General features: G+C 38.5%; 1 long non-coding RNA gene across 1 annotated transcript; it reads left to right on the plus strand.

The window, feature by feature from the left end:
• The first annotated feature begins 8,357 nt into the window (after positions 1 to 8,357).
• LOC309488453 lies at positions 8,358 to 25,305 on the plus strand. Its single transcript, XR_014202128.1, has 4 exons — positions 8,358 to 8,583; positions 12,880 to 13,607; positions 17,011 to 17,155; positions 17,566 to 25,305. It is a non-coding gene; the product is annotated as an uncharacterized lncRNA (long non-coding RNA).
• The last annotated feature ends 532 nt before the right edge of the window (positions 25,306 to 25,837 follow it).

Raw genomic sequence — 25,837 nt, forward strand, 5'->3', positions numbered from 1 at the left:
TTATATACCCAAGAGTCTGATCTATATAAGTCCACATGTCCTACTAGCAAGAAACTATGCTTCCAACGACAGGTCGAGAGCTGTAGTTCCAACCACACAAGTTTGTGATGCTGTTTGGAAATTTTCGTTGGAACTATGGTTTCAGAATTGCTGAACTATATTAGTAATGACGGAACCATATAGTCTGCTAACAATGCTTTTGGGAAACGTACCCCAGATCCAACCCTGAGAAAGACAGCGAGTATGGGCAGAGGGCATGTGGGCAGACTTGTGTGAGTGTAAGCAGAGGTGTCAGTGGGCAGGTTGTGTGTGTACAGTAACGAGGTGAAAACAATCCACTGATCTGCTTGTACACTCATCTCTATAGCTGCGGTCTCCAGGGTGACTCAACCGCGTTTCACTCCGCCAGCCGGAGTGACACACTCACACAACACCGCTAGCATGCGCTAACCCTGCACTATAAGCCCCCCTTTCTGCACCCACATGTACAAAAACACCACCCTTCTCCTCTACCACCTTCTTTCACTTTCACTAATTTCTTGCTCTCCTTTTCTGATAAACAAGACCACTGTGATGGTTCAGCAGCCAATCTGCACAAATAATATTCTAGGTTAATTATCTATCTTAGAATCTGACTATGGCTATTTTTATTTACAGTGAAAGTCAGAGCAACTGAACAGCACTGCAAATTACAACATATACAACAAAATAAGTATACTTATTTAAAGCATGATAAAAGACAAAAGACTAGATTATCAAAGTAAAACATTTAGGCTGGTTTCACAGACAGGGCTTAGATTAACTCTGGATTAGGCCTTAGTTTAATTAGACATTTAAGTAGCTTTAATGTGTCCTATAAAAGAAAAAAGAAAATTGTCTAGTGGGCATCTTAAGACAAAAAAATGGCACTGACATTTTAAGAAATGTCAGTGCAAATGCGTTTTAGTCTGGGACTAGTCTTAAACCTTGTCTGTGAAACTGGGGGTTAATCCATTTTGACGTTAAAAGTGTACTTAAGTGTGTTAAGAAACATAGTCGTGAAATTGTACTCTTTTCACACTTGAAGTAGTTAACCCTGGGTCATTCTAAACCCAGAGTAAACAGAATCCTGGGTTATCTTGCATCACGTTTAAAAAAAAAAAAAATTAACAATAACCTGCCATTACAATTCTAAACCCTGGCTTAACGATCTTATTTGCATATTTGCAGTGTCACTGTCACTGATTGGACGAACGCAGCACACGACCTGCTTATATCAAAGCTCTAGCATTGCACGTCCTCATATTATACATTGCTGACTATACTATCAAGTTTTTTTTTCGTCTGAATAGACTTTTTGGACTATAAAGTTAAGAATGAAATGGTCTCTTCTTCACTCCAATTGTAACGTTTTCTTTCACCATTTATTTTCACCTTTTTTCCCATCAAACGCTGAAAACATGGGGGTTTAGAACGATGATAACTTTGGGTTAAGCGCAATGTGAAAAGACCTTTTAAATACAGAGTGGCCTTTAATTTCAGTCATTTTATATTACCTAAAAGTACAGTTTTTAAAAACATACTTTTAAGATTTAATTTACATTACACATGCACACTTTTTACACAAGGGTTGGCTTACACATAAAAGTGACATTATGAATTTATCCATAAAGCAGTTTTTACATGCTTTATGATTTTTAGATACTGACCAGTAGCGTGCAGTGGTGTTTTAAAATGAGACAAAATCCTCAAAAAAAATAAAAAAATTATATATATATACAGTATATATATATTTTTACTTTTTTTTTTTTTTTTTTTTACATATAGCCTATCAAATGTAAATTTATGTCCCTGTTACACCTAATGTTGTCACATTTTCCTGGTTAAATAAACATTACATAAAGACCAAATACAATTCTATTTTGTATTTTTACACTATGTAATTAATGTTCTATTTATTAAAACCAAGTATAAATCTCATCAAGTTAGTCTTTTACGCAGTTCCTCAGTCACCAAGCTCAGTAAACACTGATCACAGACATGAAAATGTAGGCTACCTTTAATTTCACCAAGCTGATTGCTCACTAAAACCCCTACAAAGTCATCATGTTTTTTAGGCCATTTCAAGTTTGATTTTGACATGACATAAAGCAGTGATATCTAAGTGGATGAGTTTTTTACTTACTTTTTAATTAGTCTTCCCATTAACGGCATCATGTTTTTTATTCAGACGGATTCACGAACGCGTTTGAAAACAAGAGGCGGGATTTATCACACAAACCCATCATATCCAATCATAACCGATCGTATCCAATCATAGCGCAATGAAGGCATTGCCTCCTCTCACGTGACTTCCCCCCATTCAATCTCAATTACCCACCACACGCTTTAGGGGTCTGTTGAATGTCAATGGGCTCAGGGGAGGCAAGAGAGTAACTTTACCCGCTGGTGTCGCTGTTGAACAGTGTTACTTTAGAAAACGAGTGAATTATACACTTTTTAATGTGACATTTTGTAATATTTGTGTTGTTTTAATTGTATAAAATCAATTTTTTTCTCATCCAATTTTTTTGAGGAGACTGCCTTTGCTTCCTCTGAGAAAACGCCCCTGATACTGACAAACTCCATCCATAGGAATTAAGTTGATGCATTATTAGAATGAATAATTAATGTAGTGCTTACATAAAAACTATAAAATAAAATAAAATAAAATACTGATTTTACATTTTATTGTAAGTGCATTACAGTATGAGTCATAGTTTACTTTTTGTGATAACTGACAGCATGCCACAGTTACTGTTGAAAGAAGATAGGTCATATTCAACTCATAAATTGCTTTAAAATATTTGAATCATGTTGAATTGCTTTCGTTTTGCTTAATCTGTAGTCCCTATACTACAGAAGTTATGTTTGGTTAAGCACCTTGTTTTTCCCTGACATTCACTGGCTTAACATCAGAGATGACATTTTCGTTATTACAGGAAACTTGGGGGCCCCGGTCATTTGAAACCGCTCATATCAAGAGTAAATCTGAATGTATCGCTGAATTCAGGGTCATTGAATTTTCAGTCTTACACATCAAAAAACCTGATGACAGAAAGATGTCCAATCTGTGCTGTGCTCAGGGGCTTTTCTTTATCTCAGAAGACTCTTATTTGAAGTCTAAACATTAGTCATTAGATTTGTAAAGGGAACTTCCACTCAGGGGGGAAGATTCAACTTTACTGATCTGCACTTGTATTTTACCTGTGCTGCATATTCAAAGCATAAAGACAAGTCATTTATATTAAAACATTCATAAAGAAAAGCGGATGCAGATGCATAGGTGCCGGAGATTGACACCTCTCGTTTCGGCTCATCTTATAGGATGTTGCTTCATTCCACAGTTCAGGAATGACTTCAGGGTCAATACTTCAAAGTCATCATCATTGGAAGTTCACAACAGGCACCTGTTCACACAGTACAAACCCACTGACCCAGTGGCCCATATCTACAGCTGTGTATCGAAACTCTTGACAGTTTGGCATGTTTGCAGCACTTTTAAGTGTACAGTGTTTTATCTCCGGTTGCTATGTGCAGTCAAAGGGTTGCAGTTCAATTTCAACATTTACTCTGACAGATAATCTCTTGGTTTGCCTTGCAGGCAAACTGGTAATTTTCACTTTCTTTCTCATTGTTATTTTCCCCCACTCTTTCCCACCACCTGCCAACTCAGAATGGTTTAAGGCTAATCGAGTGAGTGCACCCCTCCTTCTGTCCATCTGTTTCCCTCTATTTTACTCTTTTTCCCTCCAAGACACAGTTCAGGTTACAGGACTTAAATATGTTTTTTTATTTTTTTTAAGATCTACCAGGCTGTTTCCTTCAGAGCAATTTATTGGATAGGAAGATATCATTCAGAATTCTGTAACAGCAATATCAGTAAACTCAGTTTATCACAGCAGGTGCACTCAGTAGAACAGTATCAGTGATGATTCAAGGTTATATTATTGCTAACTGGACTTTTAACTGCAAACTTTTCTTCCCCCTCAGTGACGTCTGATGATGCAGCTGATGATGAATAAGAGTAGTTCAGACCGACATTCACTGTAGGAATTAATAATGTTTATTTTAATGTGCACTTATTTTCCCCATGTTTGTAATTTGCAGAGCTATTCATCTGAGGGATCATTTCAATTTGACTTTCATTTGCATATTTATGTCATAATGAGGCTGAAATGGCTTCCTGTGCGCTAGTAGCTCTCTTCACTGATACATTTTAAGGGATCGGGTTCTTCAGTTTTTATATCGTGACAGAAAGTTAACATTATGTGTTTCCTGCACTGTAAAAAATGATTTTTTGGTGAAGTAAATACTACTGAAAAAAAAACAATGTCATTTACATGAAAAAGTTAGTTCAGGCAAGAATTAAAAAAACTAAGTAAATTCCATATCAGTACTTAATTCAAGCGAGTAGAAATGAAAGCGTAAATATCAACTCAATAAAATTAAGTAAAAATGACTCAACTTTTCTGATACTGGGGTTCCCATCATGCACTGGGCCTTGAATAATTAATGAGGTTCATTTTTCACTGGTTTCCAGCTGTATTTACACTGTTTTATCATTGCTTTTGTTGTCAGGATTAGTAACTTGCCATTTTGTGACATTTCGAGTAAATTTTCTGCTCAAAATGACACATTCAAACACAAAAACGATCCATCAAATGTTACTGTCATTGTGTATTGTCTACCAAGTATTGAGGTCTTTGCATTCACATAATGCTTAACATCTGACATGATATAGTATAAATTACTTAGATAATCTAAGTAAAACACATACTATAAATGACTGGTATAATTCAATAATATTTGTTGAGAGAATTGTAATGCAAAGGAAATTTCAACTAAATCGATAATAATCAACCTTTTACTAGCCAAGTTAAAATGACTTATTTCCTTTGTTACTTTCACTTAACTAGGTTAAGTAAAGTTTACTTAATTCCATATTCCAAGTACATATAACTTAAAGATTTCTAATTAAAGCTACTGATAAATATGTTTAGGTTTTTACTTGGCAAATCTTTGTAAATTTACTAGCATTTTCTGAGTGGAAAAAGTTGCCTAGCTTTTTTCAATAAATCCTACTCCAAATTTTTTTCAGTGTGCCATATGGTTATGATGTGATTCGGAGAGCCATATTTATGTACTTTGAAAAACAGACATGAATAATTTACATTTATGCATTTGGCAGACGCTTTTATCCAAAGCGACTTACATTGCATTATCCTATACATTTAGGCATGTGCAAACCCCTGGGATCGAACCCACAACCTTGCATTGTTAACGCAATGCTCTTAACACTGAGCTACAGGAAAGCTACGCACTAATTTAATTAAACAACATGAAATTAAAATTCACCCAACTTACTTTTTAAATAAAATAAAAAATCATAATCTTTCAATATAATGTAATAACTTACTTATTTACTTATTTATTTATTTATTTATTTATTTATTAACAAATTTCACCAATCCCTTCTTTTTAAGCCCCTTTCATTTAACAACATAGTATATAACACCAACTTCTCTGGATCCAATCAGCTGCTGATGGATAAAGTGAGTCTCATCCTACTTTGTATATATATTGTTAACTCTTTAAAATTTCTCATTTTGAACCATCAATATTCTTATGTTAATGACTTGCATTCACGTTTGTTGTTGGGAGTGCAAGTGGTCTCACAGATGTGAGTCATACACCACAGGCCAACAATAAAACAACACTCAAACTCAATCACACATGCAGTGATGACATCAGAGCTAGCCTGCTGACCTCATCAGTGCAGGTCCCATGAGCGTGTGTCAGGCTTTAAGATGGAGAGGTGGAGGGAGTATGACACCCCCTCCCACTCCCCCACCTTTCGCTACCCTGAGGGTGTTATAAAGAGCTGCTTTAGAGAACAATGGGCTTCATTTAAAGCGATAATGTCCAGAGTTTACATGCAGGACCTTAAAGACAAATTGTTGATATGCTGTAGGCCGACATATAAATGCTATTTAAATCTCAGGGTGTAAATGTAGGCTAGGTAGCACAGAACCCTGGTGCCTGACTAATTGCAGTGTTAACTCACAAAGTCATACTACTAACAGTTATGCAAATTACACCAGTGAGCTCTGTAATGACTGGGACGTTTAGGTTTTCATTGGCATATGGGTCTCAGCCCACCAATTCTAACTCCTTTGATTTGCCACATTGGTAGTAAATGAGCTTTAATCAGTGTGTGGGTCTCCCATATCTTCTTAGATCGTGAATCAGTAGCCTTTATCGTGTACATGAATTTGGGCACTGGGACAGTAAGGACTCTTGCTCACTACACATTGGGACACTGATGACTATTTCCAGCGACATGACAACGTCTTTATTGTACAACATCATTACTGGTATTTATGGACAACAGCAGAACTGATATCTTTCTGACACAATTTTTTTTTATGTTATTTAAAGTACATTATGATAAATACTTTGCTTAAATATATGTGCAACATTTCAGCTGTAAATAAATTATAAATGTTAGCTAGATTGTTGTAGATTAGCTGCCTGTCTAAAGATGTATATTTATCCTGAAATATAATTAAAGCTGCATTCCGTAACTTTTTTGGGTTAAAAATTATCCAAAATACATTTTTGAGCAAGTACATGCAGCCAGTGTTCAAAACTATCTGCTTGCCTTAGCTCGGTTCAAAACGGTAAACTTGTAATAATGTTTTAATTCCAGTGGTACAGGTGGATTTTCAAGCATGTCTGCGTCATTACGTCACATCTGTACACATGAAGAAGGAGTCTCGGCTAGTAGGCTATATTGCGTGAGGATGTTGGAGGTGGAGATGTATAGCCTTTTCTCACAGCACTTGATATAATTAAACTTATCAATTTGATGGCGGGTCCAGAAAGGTTCAACACCCGTTGTAAAATGCAAAAGACTTCGGAGTGGCTACAGAAAAAAAGAGACTGCAAGGGCCCATGCGAAAACAAGGATACATATCGGAAAGGCATTAAATGTGGTCAATGCTGATGTTGTTAACATTAACAATTTGAGAACAAAGTATAATAATGATATGATAACTAGCAATCGTTAGATTTAATCAGCGCGATTTTCTGCAATGCTTTTTTCCCTTAGTTGGTCAGAACAAAAGTGGATGTTACTTACTTGTTCAGATTACATTTTCCAGTGAAAATTCTTATGTTGGTCATACTTCCAAAAAGTAGAATCTGTGATCCTGAACCGGCGCGGTGACTGACAGCCGCAAATTCTCCTCAAAACATTGGATGCATCCGTGCTGTGCCGTGCCGAGGCACAACCCACGTAAAGTTGATAATTCCGCGAATAACTGCAGAGCAAGGCGGACCGCATTCGGACACATTTCAAATGTATGCATGCATCTCGCATTGATCACCGGTGATCGGTTCTGCTCATCTCAAACAAGCCTAATAGTGCGCATCAATGCACCCTGGTTTTCACAGTGCATTGTAGGACGTTTTAGGGAGCGAATGTTCCAGTGCACTGGTATTATTGCGATTGAAACAGCCCTTAAAATGGCCGACTCCCTGATCAGTGCCCTGACTAGGCCTACTGAACTACGGAGCTGATTGAGACGCAACCAGTATGTTAATGACTGACCTGTGATAACAGATTTAGGTTAAATTCTCACTTTTATATGGAATAAAAACTGGTTTAAAGACTTACAATACTAGGCTACTTTAGCAATTGTTGCAGTTCACCCTTCTGACAAGTATTTTCTACACTCTAAAAACTGCTGGGTTGTGTTAACCCAATTTTGGGTCAAATATGGTCTCACCCAACGTTGGGTTAAAAATTTAATTTAAAAATGGACAAACCCAGCCGTTGGTTTACAGTTTTAATGTAACCAATGCAATTTGTCCATTTTTAAATTGCATTTTTGTCCATTTTTGATTTTGTCCAAAATGCAATTTGTCAATTTTTAAATTGCATTTTTTTAACCCAACGTTGGGTGAGACCATATTTGACCCAAAATTGGGTTAACACAACCCAGCAGTTTTTAGAGTGTAATGTAGGCTAATTCTGTGTGTTTGCATAGTTTTAAACACACTTCAACTGATCCTAAATGTAGCCTATAGCCTAAATACCAAAAGTAGCCAGATATCCCAGACCCAGCCTATTATATCATATTTGTGCAATTTCTTCTGTGCTTGATGACGTCGCCGGCTGTTTCAAATGAACGAAGATCATTTCTATAGATATAGCTACTAGGGAACAAAGAATATTGCGCATGGGTCCTGTGAATCGGACGCAGCTGAGCAGTGTGTCTATAGTGTCAAGTTCACGGTTCAGCCCACTGTAGTGGAGAATCTCGCTGCGTTGAAGTGTGGGCGTAGCTGTGACAGTGACGTGTGATCATTTCTGAGGGGGATTGCCTCGTGAGGGGGCGGGAAACTGAGACCGCGAAAAAGCAAGTTGTGAAGCGCGCTCTGTAGCGGAACGTTCTCGTGCGGTTGCCATGACGCTGGGAGTGGGTGATTCCCGCCCTGTCGCGCCATTTCTGACCTCTGGCTTGGTATTTGTTTGAGGCAAACGGAGTGATTCCAGAGGTTTGTGTTATTGTGTATGTCTCTGTTGTGGGTGCGGGGGTAGATGTGGTTTAAGAGCTGATGTGTCTCTTTATGTTGACGGCTGTGCTGTTCTCGTGAGTCGTGAGATCATATGTAGCCAACCTGACATATGGTGAAGACACTTGACATCACTTAAGAGTGATGCTATCAGTCAGTCATGATGATGGTCATGTGTATGTGCCATTAAAACTACATTTGTGTAGCTTGATTTAAACATGCTGACTTGCGCAGCAAGATTAGCTTCAAAATACAACACTACAAGGCTACAACACCAAAAGTATAAAGTCTACATGTGCACATTAAATTGTGTTCTAACAGAGGCATTTCAAACCTGTCATATTGAGGAACAGACCCCCTTCAAAAAATTTCACTAATATTTTTTGATATATGATAAACTGTCTGTAGTCTATTCCCAAACTGCACCCAGTGTGTGACTGAAGTGTCAGAATTGCTAACAATTTCAGACCTTTCTGCAAACCCCTTTCAACGATTAGATCAAAAGAGGTATTAATTCACAATCTGGCATCGCCAATATTATTATTTTTTACAGCTGCTGGAAAATAAGGTATACAGGAAAAAAGGGGAAATTATTCACGGTATAGAAACGGATTTATCAGTAAGATTTTACTGTTGCACAGCATATATTTTACTGAGGTTCCAAGGGTTTAAATCATTTCATAATTAAACAGTAAAAATAATTTCATAATAAAATTAAATGAAATTGAGCTAGCGCACAGAAGTTATAAGCTTACGTGTAGAGTATTTTTTGAGCCTAAATTCTCAAAAGTGTAGTAAACAGCTCAGTTTATCCAAATTGTGTTTAATGGTGTGTGTTTAATTTTGTGTCAGATATCTGAATTTAAATGTTATTATGAATATATGTTTGTATTCAAAAAGTGCAACTCGCTTTAAATATTGTAATGTAAATGTATTGTAGCCTATATTGTGTTGCAAGCTATTCCTCAGTACCTCAATCTGGCACTAAATCACAATTTCAAAGTGATTCCTCTACTTTTAGTGTGGTGTATTTGATGACTGACTGCATACAACTTTTTAAAGACAAAATTTCACATATATTACCACAATACCTATCTAGTGAACTTGGCAAACTGCGGTTGACCCTTCCTTGATGCTGTTAAATAAACAGACCTGTTTACAAAAATATGAACAACTTTACAGTTTAAACTCAGAAACAGCTTATTTTTTTTATTTTTTTTTATTTTTTTTATTGCACCAGTCTCATTTACCAGAAAGTGTATTATGAACCTGCATGTGATTGCACTTGCTTGCACAATGTTTTTGCTGTAAATGCCAGTAATCGGATTACAGCATTTATTAGCATAGAGATTGGAAGCGGACCTCATGTTACTCTTGCTTGCTTCACATTTGAACTGATCAATAAGTGCCCTAATGAAACAGTAAAGAGTGCATTTTGTTGTAGAGAGAAAAACAGCAGAAGGGAGGGGGGAGTGGAAGAGAGAGATATTGCGAGATTGTACTGGAAGTCATGTGGTATTTCCACTAGAGGACCCCCTACTTCCTGGTTTCCGCTGAAACCCCGCCCATGCCCTAATATGGTCACTGTTGAGAGTAGCTAATGTTGCGTCACTGCTGAAATTATGCAGCTCCTTCTTTCTCACCCCCGCCCCATATCCGCACTGTTTTTGTTCTCTGAGAGTTTGGCTGTCCTCTTATGGTACTGCCTTTACAAGCAACTGCTTGTTCTTTCAGGCCATTCTGCTCCTGCATATTACTTGACAGTTTGAAAAGAGCTATTGTTATAAGAATACAGACATTGAACTTTTATCTGCTGCAAAACAAAACAAAACAAAACAAATTGTGCATATTGAATAATACACTGCAGTGGTATGAAGGGGAAGTTTTCAGAAGTCATTAAAGTTCATCCCAAAGGACTGGTTTTGGTATTTGCATAAAAATAGAGAATCTTGTTGCAAATGGGAAATTTATTCTCTGAGTAATGCAAATTAAATAAATTAGTGTTAAAATGCATTGATGCATGCATCGATCTGACGATGTAGAATTTATGGAATTATATAAAATGTAACAATTAGACTAATACACAATCTTGATCTTTTTTCAGTTGTAATAGTCCGCCATAGGTTTAATTGTTCCCTCCAGTTACATTTGTGTATCTAGAATATTTTTAAGCGTTGAAAATAATTATCAATTGAACTATGACATAATCTAAGAGCAAATATTTACTTCATAAATTATATTTATATTTATAGATTTTATTAATATTGTAAAATAATATTTAGATTTCAGAGTTGCATAGTAATTGGTCCCACTTTATATTAGGTGTCTTTTATGCACTAACATTTAAACAAATAATTTGATACAATGCACTTATTGCTTACATACTTGTTTTTACATTGTACTTGCATGTAAAAACCTGCATGCATTACAGCTGTAATTACACTGTTAACCCTTCCCTATACCACCGAACCCGTCGCTGTCATATCCTCAGTCACCAGTCTATCACTTCTGCACACTACATCTCCCACAATCCTCCTTGGTTATCACCTGCACTCACTTCTAAATCACCACACCTGTCTGTGATTAACCTCATCAGCACCTCTCATCTCACCCTTCATAAGCAGTCACCTTCCGCACCACAATTATCTGGTCTCATCGGTCATTCATGAATACTTGTCGATACCTGTGCAACCTCTGCCTGCAACAGATAAGAACTGTCATATATCACGTCAACTGTCTTCTCTCCAGTTGCTCACCTGTTTGCATCTGTTCCAGTACTGTAATAAACTCTATCACCTTTTCTGCACTCTTCTGTTCTGACAGTCACTAACCTTACTCGTATCCACCACAAGTATTTTGCGATACAACATGAACACAATAATTACACTGTACTTATTTTATTGATGTAAGTACATAGTAGTTAAAGACACCTCATGTAAAGTGTGACCGAGTCATTAGTTGTGAGAAATTAATAATAAAAAGTACCTAGTGGTCTAAAAATGCATTGAATGCTTAGGAATGAAAATTCAATGCATTGATTAGAGATTTGCGTGTTGAGTATTTTCAGTTATTAATGTAATAGAAATTTGTTGATAATTTGGTTTCTGTATTCTGTCTCTGGTGTTTTCCACCAGCCGCTTTCTCCATGGGGAGAAAGTTATTTTAGAAAACCACAAATGTAAATGTATGGTTGTGACTGTGCAGAGGGATTCTGGACTCCCACGTCATAGAGCTCCATTTCTTTCTTTTTTGCGTGTAACCTGCTTGTAAACCCTCCTCACCTACACTGCCCATCCGCATCGCCCACTTACTGAGTGGGCCTATGGCTCTCGCGGTTCCAGTATGAGACACCTTTACAAACCCACATGCATGCAAACACACATGCACAAACACTCCAATTTCAGACAGCTTATTTGCACAGCTAATGTTTGCTTTCTTATTCAAATGAGATACAAGGGATTGCCTGGACAAATATGAAAATGAGATACATGAGGAAGAGGTATTAATGTTGAATGAGGCTGTTTTGGTCTGTGTTAACTCTGTATTTACCTCTGACTTAAGTTGCAGCCTGCAACCTCAGAGACGTAGAAAAGAGCGTGCATGGATCGTGCCCTTAAATGTAACTCGCATCAACAGTGCATTGACCTCTATAGTGGCAAGTTACTGTGTTACCCTGCCCTGGTGCTGCAGTGCACACATGGTCAAGCAGTCTAACAGTTCAAGTGTCATCTTTTACCCCATTTACTGACCTTTCAAAGTGCACCCAGTGATTACCCAACAGCTCACGTTATATCATCCATGCCCTCATGAAAATCAAAACAAGAGAGACTGATCCCATGCGTACAACATCATAAAAGCCGGCATATCGATCATGACTCGGAGAAAATATTAATCAAATTATTGGTGCAAATAGTAAAATGCTCTTCTATGAAGATCTGTAAGGTTTTTCATATGGAGGTTAAAACACTGTGATATATATATATTTGCTGCCTCTCACCTCTTTCCATTCCACCTGTGCTGAGAATCTGGAGTCTGCCAGGAACCTTGGGCACATGGCCGGGTCAACACTTTGCAATGTTACAGACTCAATGTGTTCCCAGAGTGCAGCTCAGATAACTGCTGTATATGGTATATGTCTGCATGAGCCTTAAAGGATTAGATGTCCTCATGCACCAGAACTGAGGTCTGTTTTGATGCTTTGCAAAGATTTGCCTAGATCAGTCATAATGTGATTTAACTTAAAACACTATCACTGAACCTATTTGGTTTCCTTTCCAGAGAATTTTTCAAAGGAGAGAGTGTTTGGGCGTCTTGGTCCACAGTTCTGCACGTGAAGCGCATATGCAAATTCGCTGCTCAAGGGAAATTTTCTTCCTCAAGAAGTCACCTAAGTTCATTCCTAAAGATAAGTATTTGCATTAAAATGTGGGATTGGAATTTGCATAGAGAATCTTTTGGAGTTCAAAAGTGCACACAGGGAAATTTTGTTGTCTTAGTAGTGCAAAAAAAAAAAAAATGCACTGATGCATCTCACATACTATAATAATGGCTAATATATTTACAAATTCATTTCTTAAAATTTTACTACAATGTAAAGTCATATTTACAGCAACACCTTTATATCCTGAACTATGTTTTACCTATTTGCTTCATCCACATAATTGGTGAATGCAGCATAACACATGATATCTCTGTCCATTTAAAATCCTGCTGGGAATTGCATGTACCAGCATGTTCTTCTAGCCTCTGTTCTCACACTTTTGTGGAAGTACATTTTCACACAGTATGTTTTTTTCCCTCTCCATTGGGAACAAATCTTTCCCTGAATCCCAGCATTCTCTTTATAGGCGGGGACGAGTAGTTTCTGCCTGCAGGCAAGAGTTCTTCATCAACCTGAGCTGTTTCTTTCTCTGCCAGGCCTGCTTGACTCGTTTCTCCTGCTGCAGTCCCGGAGGAACTGGTTCTGGTTCCTGAGCACCAGTCTTACAGTGAGGAGCTGGGGATGTGTACGTGTGTGTGAGAGAGAGAAAAAGAATGAATCTCATTCCTTTTGTAACAGACGAAAATGCACTGAGCAGGCCTGTTCTGTGACCTTACTTTAAACAATACTATTGCCGTTAGTTTTAATGGATATTAATGCTCAGATATGCTTGGCATTTGGATCTCTTCCCATCACACAATGCCACAATGTACAATTCAGGTGGAGAGTTTCTGTAAATGTTGTCTTTTATGGAATGTTGTTTATGGAAAATGTGAGTGGTGCTTACAAGTGCAAAAGTTGCAACCACAATGCTAGGGTGTTGTGGTTGTCAAGCTACTGATCTAAGTCAAAAGAGCCCCTCAAGTCTCTAAGATACTATGATCCCTTAATATGGCTCCCTCCTTCAATGTCAAGTCTCTGGGTTTTTTATAGTTGGGTAGGTGATGAAGGTGTGGTTACACGTGCAGAGTTGTGCAGGCAAAAAAGTTCCACTGTCTATTGTCATCAACAATGCACAAAGCACTGCTAAGACAAAGGACATTTTCAAACCAAACTGCTTTTTGTTGGTCAAATTATGTGACCATCTTAAACCCAATGTGAATTCTGTGTGGAAAATGTTTTCACCCTCAATCAAAATGCCTGGTTGCACAAATTCCTATTGAAATTTTGCAGAACAACGTTAAATGACTACACCTTACAAAAATAAAAATACATCTTTCCTCGACAACCTCGTGTCCGAAGCATAAACAAAGAAGTTGATTAGTTAGGCATAGAGGCTTGTTCAAATAGTAATAGCGATCTTTGTAGCAAGAAAAACTATGTATAAAGATTTTTGAGCCTTAGGTTTATTCATGAAAGATGTTTCAAACTTGCTTATTTCAACACGTCGTCTAAGGGTACGTTTACACGACAACGATATGCTTAAAACGGAGACGTTTTTCCTTTGAGTTTTCCACGTACAGATGACACCATTGTCAAAACGATCTCCATTCACACGGATCAGTGAGACGTCAAAAAAATCTGTATTCTGCTGCCAGGCCATTAGATGGTGATGAAACACTATAGACTGAACACGTAATACGCATGTGCATGATGTCATTGTCTTCAGAGATTCGTGTTTGTTGTTTACATAGAGACCGTTTTCAAAAACTTGCACTTTGAAACCCGTTTTCAGAAGTTTGCGTTTTCAGGCACCAAAAACGCCGTTGTCATGTAAACTAATGGCCAAAACGCATACGTTTTTAGTTGAAAATTGTGTCGTGTAAACAGTAGAAAAAACGATCCCTATTCACACGGATCAGCGAAAACGTCAAAAAACTCTGTATTCTGCTGCCAGGCCATTAGATGGCGATGAAACACTATAGACTGAACACGTAATACGCATGGGCATGATGTCATTGTCTTCAGAGATTCGTGTTTGTTGTTTACATGGAGACCGTTTTCAAAAACTTGCACTTTGAAACCCGTTTTCAGAAGTTTGCGTTTTCAGGCACCAAAAACGCCGTTGTCGTGTAAACTAATGGCCAAAATGCATAAAAAGTTTTACGTTTTTAGTTGAAAATTGTGTAGTGTAAACTGCAGACAAAACGATCCCTATTCACACGGATCAGCGAAAACGTCAAAAAACTCTGTATTGTGCTGCCAGGCCATTAGATGGCGATGAAACACTATAGGCTGAACACGCAACACGTTGTTGTTTACATGGAGACCGTTTACAAACACGTGCAATTTGAAACCCGTTTTGAAAAGTTAGCGTTTTCAGCCACCAAAAACGCCATTGACGTGTAAACGAACGGCCAAAACACATTAAAAAAGTTTTTAGTTTTTAGTTGAAAACGGTGTTGTGTAAACAGCCCCTAAGATATGTGGTTCGAGGTAAGTATCTTACCCTATCAACAGAGAAAAAGCATAGACACATTATTGCTCTTTTAATATCAACAGCAAGTTCACTTCTTTGAGAAAGTTTCCCTTTGAGGAATCAAAGCTCTGCGCTCAGTCCAAAATAGCCTAAAGAGATGAAAATACGGTTACACTTTATTTTAAGGTGTCTGTGTTACAGTGTAATTATATATTTAAGTACTGAGTAATATTAATTAACTACATGTACTTACTTTAGGGTTAGGGTAGGATTAGGATTTGGTTGAGGGTTAGTAACATGTAATTATGCATAATTTATTGTTATTGCTATGGTAAGTACATGTAACATATGTAATAAGGACACTGTAAAATAAAGTGTTACCGAAAATACTTATTTCTGGTTTAAGGTCGGTGCTGTCCAAGCTTCTTTTTTCGGAATCACTCTCTTTCATCTGTGTTTCCTGTTTTGAGTAAGGCTATGTTGCATTTGCAGGTGGTGGGAAATCTCACGCTCCCACTCCTCACCCACTTTGTGCCCCTCAGAAAATACTGCAGAAGCAAAAACATCTGCTGTAGTCTGTGGGAGAACAATGCATTAAAACTTAAGTCCTGAGCCAAACGCAAATATAAACGCTCAGGGTTTTTTTTAGGGTCTTTCCTGGGTCTGTTGGTGCATGAGGCTGCTGTCAGCCACTCTGAGTGTGAAGACCGTGAGAGCTGAAATTATACAAGAGGTCACATGACTCAAGCTGTGAGAGCGCTGTAGGGAAACAAGCACAGGCCTGATAGGACTGTGCTTCGATATGATCTGTTCACTACCTTTTGGACCTTAGTTGAGCCCATGCAAATTACAAACACCTCAATAACAATAAACCAGGGGTAGTCAAACCTGCTCCTGGAGGGCTACCTTTCTGCAGATTTCAGTTCCAAGCCTGCCTGTAATTTTCAAGTAATTCTGAACAGCTTGATTAGGTGTGTTTAATTAGGGTAGCAGCTAAGCTCTGCAGGATGGTACAGTAGCCCTCCAGGAGCAGGGTTGGCTACTCCCGCAGTAGACTGTGTCACATCTATTAACTTGTTTCTAAAATCTTGTCATTGAAATGAACTCGGACATTTCTCACAAACACTTCCTGTAGATTTTGCAAAATGTGGCATGGCGTTGGCTGAGGAAAAGTAAATGATGATGATGAGGCATCAAAAACCTTGGACCAGAGCACATTTATTGGGATGTGTATTCTCTGCTAAACCTCCACCTGGAGCTTACTGCTAAGACCATGAGAGCCTGCCCTAGAGTCAACAAGAAAAAAACAAATTATTCATTGTTCCCAGAGGCTGTGAAGAGCCTGTGGGGCTGTTAACTCAGCAGGGAGTTGAGATATTGGGCAGTTAACATCCCCCTGCTGACAAACACATTTGTGTGCACCAACTCCCTTAATTTTTCAAATCCTTATATAAATTAGGCTAATGGCAAAGGGAACAATGGTTAGTGAACTGCGAGCTTCTGAGGATCTTGAAAGTCTTTATGTGATAAACCCATCCTGAATGAGTAACCTACTGCTCTTATTTGACAGCTTCCTTTGGACCAGCTTCACTGTCACCTAAACCAGATTCCTGCTCTTCAGCCCTGGATTTGAACGTCTGATGTATCATCCACAGCACCTATTTATGACCTTAGTCATAGTGTGACCCAAAAAAAACAGCTCCAGAGGATTGAGTGTAAGTCAGAAGTGTATTTTATTTCAGCCCCTTTGCTAACACTTTGGGTACTGACCTTTGAGCCAGTACTCAACTGATTCTTTTAACTGTAGCCTAGTTTGCCCTGAGAGTTTATGTAGTGGCCCTGTCCACCTGAATGTGTGTGTCCTGGCTCGACCCACCCTTTTTAGCTAGCTAGAAATGTAAATCTCCTGAACACTGCTTCCAGTTACTAATAATCTCCACAGGAGCCTTGCTGCACAACACAGTTTGATTTCAGGCAGAAATATATCCTTTCATTTCTTGGTCAGCTTTGATGTGGCAGTAATGTCCTTATTTGACTCTATAAGTCCAGAGAAAGACAGAGTGCTTATTTACTGAAAATGGGAATGGAATCTGTTTTATTTCATCAAATCATGCATCTGTTTCAGGACATAGATGTCCCTTCAAGTCTGACCTTCAGTTCCCATCACCATGCTGACTTAATTTCCAATGACTGCAATGTCTTATACACTCTTACGTGCATGTGAGGCCTCCATCACACCTTCAAATAAAAGTGCCAAACCCTTTTTAGTATTTCCTTTGGCTGGCACTTCACAAACTAAGGGTTTGCCACGTGCGTCCAGCTGAATCCCTATTGTTTATTTTGAAGAAGAGTTGGTGTACTCGTACACAGATGAAATATCATCCAGGCTGTGCCTCTGACACAGCACTTCAGAGAGCTGTTATACGGTGACCTCACTATCATTGTGTAAGTGAGATGGAATATTAATGATGGTGCTGTACCACCTTTGTTTTCAACTCTTCTTCCACAGTACAGTGCTTGCGCAGGCCTTGTTTGTGTTTGATTTGTGACGTCTATTGAAGAGGTAACATGCCGAGGGTCTGTTGTGTAAACATTGCATTGAACATGATGTGCACAGAGCCCAGCATTGATGTCAAGAAGAAACTGGGAATCAAATTCCAATCTCAAAAAAAATCATAAACAACATCACAAACATGCATATGGGAAATTGTGCAACTATTAGCATTTTTAAGTACACATTTTTCAAAGAATGTGTTCTCCTACTCTTTAGGTATTTAAAACCCACAAATTTCACCTTTTTTTCCTTTTGGTAATGACAAGTTGCCAAGCTTGCAGCAATGACATTTTCAAACTGGTCAGAGAAAAACAGCTTATTGTAACTGTTGAGGAATAGCTACAGCTGTTAGCATAAACTGTACCCTTTTTTTGTCCCAAAATCCCTTGTACGTGATTTTGTGCAAAATAATTGTGTTGTGGTGGTAGGAATACATATTCTGAAACTTTTGAAGCAAATGGGTTCGGTCGGCCGCCGGACAACGTCGGGCCATTTTTGAGCTTCAGTCGGCTTAGTTTTTTTGGTGTGTTCCACACAATTGACTCTAGTCGGATGCTGCCGGGTTTTTTTGGGGCCAAATCAACATGTTGAATTGTTCAACATGTTCAACATGCAAATTCAACATGTTAAATTGGCGTCGGGCCATCGGTGAGAGAGAGAACTCTGATTGGCTGTTCAGCTTAGTGAATCAGTCAATGCACGAGAATAAAAGTGAAAGTGATAAAAACTAGCAAAAAAGTCAAGACAGTTCACAGTGCACAGACGGCTGTTAAAATTTTATATCATCTTACCTGAGCATTCGAATGTACAAATATTTTCATGATAACATGAGCTGAGAATGAATAAAGTGATCAGCGTGATTGATTTTCAAAATGGTAAGCAAGTGCTGCTTTGTACGGTTTGTATGTCTGCAGTCCTAGTTTCGGTTTCCCCTTTTGAATGACGAAAATAGACTATTGATACCTGCTGATATAGACAGATATTTACTTGCATGCAGGCACAGAATGCACATGCTTGTTGACAGTCGCCTGTAGTGATTTTGGTGCGTTCAAGCACAGCTTTTTGGCCGAGACGCCGCCGCCGAGAGGCGACAACACAGTCAGCTTTCATCACCGCTAGATCTTTGACATCGGCTTGGGTGTGTCCTATGCTTTAGATTTCCAAATACCCGCAGTAGCCTACTCCGACTCTCTGCCACAAGGAAAAATGCTTAGACCCTGAATCTGAACTCTGAATCTGAACGTTGTCATGGATTTTAGCGTACACACACTCTAAGATCAAATCTGTGCATATCCACGTTTTATAAATGAGGCTCCTGAAGCGATTTGGTTTGATAAAATTTGGCTTGCTCAGGGATTTTATGTAAAATAAAACATGTGAGCAGGCAAATTTTTGGTAAAAAGTACTACATTTTGTTCACAAACACTAAAAATAATAACAGTCATGCACAACCTAGCAGCCACCTATAGCAATGCCTTAGGAACCACCTCGAACCCTCTAGCAACCATATTACAATATCTCGACAATCACCATGCTTGTGGCAGAAAAATTTTCTTCGATAAACACCACTCATGCTTTCTTCAGATGTTTTCCCCAAAATGCCTTTTTTTTCTTTTCTTTTTCATATCACAATAGCCCATTATTTTAGCCTGTACATTTGTGCAGATGTTTGCTGTTATAAAATATGTAGTTTTCCCATAAAATGGCATAAAAATCTTAAGAATTCTTGCACTTTTTCCAGTACATTTATGCAGTTATTTATAATTCCTATAGGCTCACTCCATCCCTGTCCTCCCATATGCAGATCGGATCAGCACATCACTGTCCACCAATCACAGGGGATCTTGTGTTGCACTGAGCTCATGCACTGACTCACCAATCACATGATTTAAAAGGAACTCCTCATCTGTTTTTCCCCCTCCCTTTCCTGCTTTTGCTTTGCTCTCTCCATTTCCAATAACATAGAGCCTGCTCTTCCGGGAAAGAGAGAGGGAGCAGAGATCTGAGGCCTGAGTGTGTGTGTGTGTGTATGCGAACGAGCGTCAATTCCCTCTTTTTCCTCCATGAGGTCAGACTACATTTTGTGTTGCTGATCTAAGCGCAGGAAAAGTTGGTGGCATGAGCCAACTGAGTCAAAGAGTGAGGGTGTGTATGTGTGTGTAGACCCCTGAAGTGACTTCATTGTCTACTTCATTGGACTGCTGCTATTACACTTCATTATCATACACTTGTTTTCCATTTATGGTCATTTGTTGCGCAGTTCTTTGTGAAAAGATTACAAATCAGCCCAAATGGAGGGGCTTTCCAGCACTAAACACAAAGACACTTGAGACAAAGCAAAGGCAGTGTGACATCAGAGTTCTGAGGAGCTGGCAGAAGCTGCTGCCATGTGATGCTGAGTCAAGATGAGAATGAGATCATGAAAAACAAAGCACCTGACATGCATACTGTCTCTCTCCAGATGTTTGAACTTTATAGCCACATGATGGGCTTGCTGATCTGTTCATCACATTCATGCTGATGTAATTTACGGGAAAGATCTCTCAAATGCAATAACTAAGGGTTAGTAGTGTTTGCTAAAGCCCTGTTCTCACTGACTGTAATCAAATCATTCGATGTTGCTCTGTGCTGATAGTGCAAGTAGTCATACTGAAATATCCCACTGAATAATCGTATCTGTTTCCTTTGTCATATCGATGCATCACATCACTGTTAATTTGCATAAATTTAAATTTGTTTTCCATTGTTTTGTTTTATAATTGCGATTCTTTATGATTAGGATTTATATAAGATAGTTATTACTTATGGCAAAATAAAATAAACAGTCAAATAGACTACAAAATAAAGAATATGCTAAATAGATTTGCATATCATGTGGCGGAAAATGTACTGAACCAACAATGAATTGTGATTTTAAATCAAGCAGGGTTACAGAATTAAACTACTACATATACTGCCAGGCCAAAAAACAAGTCGCAGTTTGGATTTAAATAGGGAAATGCTTAATGATTGGATCTCTTGATGCACATCTTGATAATAACATCACTGCCGGGCAGTGTATATTAATGGCATATAACATTTTTAAACCGTTTATCCGTACCATATGTCCTGGCGACCACCTACAACACAGGCATTGTAGCAGAGGTTTTGCATGGGCTGATTATTTTTACAGTTCCGTTTGGTGCCACTAGTGGTGTAGAAATCACACGCTGCGCCTTTAAGCACAAATGCTTACTTTAATTAAATTGCAGAAATTGCAGAAGAACCACTGCAAACTGGTGATGAAATATCCTCTTTCTTTGAAATATGCTACTGTTATAGGAGAGTGTGATTTCCCTTTTCAACTTATGATGGACATGTGGAACCATAGACACACATACACACACACATTCACTGCTTCCTGTATTGGAAAGTAAGCCAGTGTCACAAGAGAGATGGTACTGGTCACAGTGACATTGCAAATCAAAGTCACAATGAACACCATGTGTGCAGTGTCACTCTGCCCAGAGCGTCTGTGTGTTTAACAGTCACAAATCACATGCTCAAGCTGCAGTCCTGCGCCTGAATAATTGACTCTGTAGGGACGATCTGAGCACCTGTTGGATAAATACATTTGAATAAATCCCACCTCAGGAACATCCTGTCATGAATGAACTTAGAGAGCCTAGTGTCAAGCATCAAGCAGAAACAGCTCCTACTCTGTTCTAGTGCAGACCAGGACTGACTGTAAATCATCTGCTTTGGTGATTCATTTTCTAAGACGGGTTTAAATCTGAAAGTCACACATTACAGGAGCACATTCATATCAGTGGTCCCACATAGTCAAAGTGATTTATGCAGATTTTGATTCAGACTTTGAATACACCTTGTATTATTTTCGTAATTTCGGTCATGCCGAGCAACCATACGATCACAGGCTGATTCAAAAATGTATTTACGAAAATCGACTGGAAAAAAGATAATCATCGTCTGGCCATTTTTAGCATATTACATGAATGAAAACTTGAATTTATTTATTTATTCTCCAATCTATAATTAATCCTATTCATTCATCCATTCATTGATTCATTCATTCTCCAAACTATTTATTTATTTATTTATTTATTTATAACAACAATAGATTATATAAACGTGCAGCATATGGGAACTCCAATAATTTTATAATTTAATAAGTTAGTGTGTCTGAATGTTTGAATGGTAATTTATTTTCAATAAATTATTATTTGGAATGTACAAATTGTAATCTTGCATTTATTTTGTATATATAGTATGCAAATTGTAACACAAACTGTGTTCATGTTTTTAGTCTTAAATGTGCTATCCATTAATTATAAATGCAAATTCCATGAATAATTATACTCAGCCGCTATAATACTGGAATAATTGTTCAATTTAAAGCAATAATAGTTTTTGTTTAACTAAGAAGTAAAAAAGGGACTTTCCAGAATATATATATATATAAAAAAAAAAAAAATTATTATTCTTCCACAACAACAGACTTTTATCAAATGTACCTACTTTTTCCAGTAGGTGTTTTACCTACTTTAGCTCAAAGTCCACATCAGGAATATGGGATAAGATTCTAGATAATGGAAAAATATTGTCATTGCAAAGACACTTTTTCCTTTGAAAAAACCCCACACACTCACACTCATGATATTTATTCTGTAGCTTTACGCCTGCAAGTGTACAGGTTTACTTGGAAAAGGAGTCTTATCTTATCTGTGGTTCCTGGTGTGGAGTTCCACCTTTTTCCATTTCCCAAGTGCTGGTTTTCTCTGCTTCTGGGTACAGAGACTCACTGGAAAGAGGGATTTGGTGGTGTACGCAGCTAAACCCCATTGACAAACAGGTGTGGCTGCAACTGTGCTGTGAACTGGGCCTCAGACTGTCTTCACCCAGTTTGCCCCTAAAATTCTTCCTGCGTTTTTTCTCACCCCCCTCCATCCTCTTTATACACATACTCGTCGGCCATGTACACACAGTGCAGAGAGTGCAAAAAATGAAGCTTCATTGTGTATGTGGCCTGAGTGACCTCTGACCTTTCAGAACCCAGACTGCATGCGTGTTGTCGTGTCCCGCCTGGCCACTCCCTGCATGCCAGTCTCTTCGGTAATGGAGCTGTTATGAGGTGATCCTGTTCTTAGAACTGATTATTAAATGTGGGAGGTGACGTTTAATCAAAGATCAACCAGTTTATTTAAGGACAACAATGACAGCAGTACAACATTATCTGTACAGTTTGCACAACATGTACAGTTTTGATGCCAGTCCTGTTCAAGTACGAACATTCCCTATAATCTGAAACAGAGGGGTGAACGCAGTGCATGGAAGCATGTGATTCCTTACACAATGTTGGCTTTTTTCCAAATGTCCATTTGCTGGAGTTCATTAGGGCAGATCAAGTTTAGATATACACTTGTCCTGCAGTGTATGCATCTGTGTGAGGGAGTGCTTTATGGATGCATGTGTGTTTATATGTGCGAATGAACGTTGACTCCTGATAGGGACAATTTCTAGGAATCAGTCTAGGAAAACTGTGAACCATGTCACTGCACAGTCTTTTACCTGGAAAAGGTTTCTGTTGGAAAGGCATGCCCAAACATGAAACATTGTACTTATTCATGAAGGCAGACAATTAATCAAGAATTGTTATATGCCGATCCGAGACCAGTTTTGACACATTTCTCATAGAAATATAGATAAAAATAAGGTTTGCTTGACTGATCCGAGAACTGTTTTCTGCATCTGGCTGGCTGGTTATCTAGGCCAGGAGAGTTAATCTCTCCTGTCGGTTACTCTAATAATAGTCCCTGCTGTAAAACTTCCAAAAAATACGTCACCAACTCTCTGCATGATTCACTTTTAGCTGAAATGTTTACATTCTCATGACTATTGTTTTATAATGAAACAGTGTTTCTAGTTCAGCTGGCAGAATATGGTGTTAACAACATCAGGGCCATGAGTAGTTTATTCCTTGCTTGTGTTGCAAATCGTTTGTTTCTAGGCAGCAACACTATTATTTCTATTGCTTATCTTTTATGCATTCTCTGGGATTTGAACCTAGCAGCATGCTCTACTGATTGAGCTTCAAACATGTTAAGTGTGAAACTTCGACACGTAACTCAACCTCAAATTGTGCCGGTTATTGAGGAGAGGTGTACTAGACTTACACTGAAGAAGGAACTTGAGCTCTTTCGAGGGAACAGAATATCATAAAGACTTGTGCGTCTTCACCGTCTTCTGGGATTTTTAAGGGGGGTTTGGGGAGTGGAGGAGAGAGAAGCATGAAGAGGAAAATTAGCTAGAGGAGAGATGTCCTAGACAACGACAATGACTAACATTATAATTATATTCTCTTGAATTTTTATATGGCCGACACACACATTTAAGAAATGCGCGTTCGTGATTGTTTCAGGAAGCACGGAACGGAGGGGGAGGGGACGGGATGAGGAGGAGGGAGGGTCGAGCTAGCCTCCGTTTTGTTTGACAATACTTCGAATGTCAACAAGTGACGTCACCCAACTTCACTTAGAGCACCTCTAAAGTAATCCATGTGATTCCTGTGGTTAAACGTAATTTTTTTTGCAAAAAATAAAATACAATTATTTACCACTTTATTTACATAATATTAATCTCCAACTCGTTCACGAGTACATCACAATGTATGCATATTGTGTTGACGCGCGAGTCTGATGTGAGAGCAGGCGTTGTGTAAACGCTCGTTGGAGATAAATATTTAGTTAATAAAGTGGTAAACTATGTTTTTTTATTTGCGCAAACAAAGCACACACGTCACTTCATAAAATTGAGATTAAACCGCTGGAGTTATTTTTGTGATCTTCTTACTACCTTTCTGGGGCTTGAAGTGGTAGCTACGCAGATGTCAATGGGGGGACAGAAAACTCTCAGGTTTCGAGTAATTAATGACAGAATTTTCATTTTTGGGTAAACTATCCCTTTAAATGTAATCACACCACACAGATAAATTCATCCACTCATTGGTCAGCTTTAACTAGTCTGCTTTAATTGCGCTATTACAAACTTACAAACTTTCTCTAAAATGTTAGAAACTCAGTGATGATGACGTTGAAGACACGTGTTTATTGCCTATATTTAGCTTATTACTTCTGCCGATTGTTTTTCTGTGATTGCATTTCGGAGTGTTTGGCATGGTAATGAGTGACAATGTTGATATTTGGTCTTGGCGGAATGGATCTGCTACGCTGCTGCAACAGGTTATTGTTGCTGCTGCTGGTGCTGCTGTAGGTTATTGTTGCTGCTGCTGCTGGTGCTGTAGGTTATTGTTGCTGCTGCTGCTACTGGTGCTGTAGGTTATTGTTGTTGTTGTTGCTGCTGCTGCTGCTGTAGGTTATTGTTGCTGCTGGTGCTGTAGGTTATTGTTGCTGCTGCTGCTGGTGCTGTAGGTTATTGTTGCTGCTGCTGCTGCTGGTGCTGTAGGTTATTGTTGCTGCTGCTGCTGCAGGTTATTGTTGCTGCTGCTGGTGCTGTAGGTTATTGTTATTGTTGCTGCTGCTGCTGCTGCTGCTGCAGGTTATTGTTGCTGCTGCTGGTGCTGTAGGTTATTGTTATTGTTGCTGGTGCTGTAGGTTATTGTTGCTGCTGCTGCTGCAGGTTATTGTTGCTGCTGCTGGTGCTGTAGGTTATTGTTATTGTTGCTGCTGCTGTTGCTGCTGCTGCTGCTGCTGCTGCTGCTGCAGGTTATTGTTGCTGCTGCTGGTGCTGTAGGTTATTGTTATTGTTGCTGGTGCTGTAGGTTATTGTTGCTGCTGCTGCTGCAGGTTATTGTTGCTGCTGCTGGTGCTGTAGGTTATTGTTATTG

The sequence above is a fragment of the Leuciscus leuciscus genome, assembly GCF_965113295.1.
Source record: "Leuciscus leuciscus genome assembly, chromosome: 23".
In the NCBI taxonomy this organism is placed as follows: domain Eukaryota; kingdom Metazoa; phylum Chordata; class Actinopteri; order Cypriniformes; family Leuciscidae; genus Leuciscus; species Leuciscus leuciscus.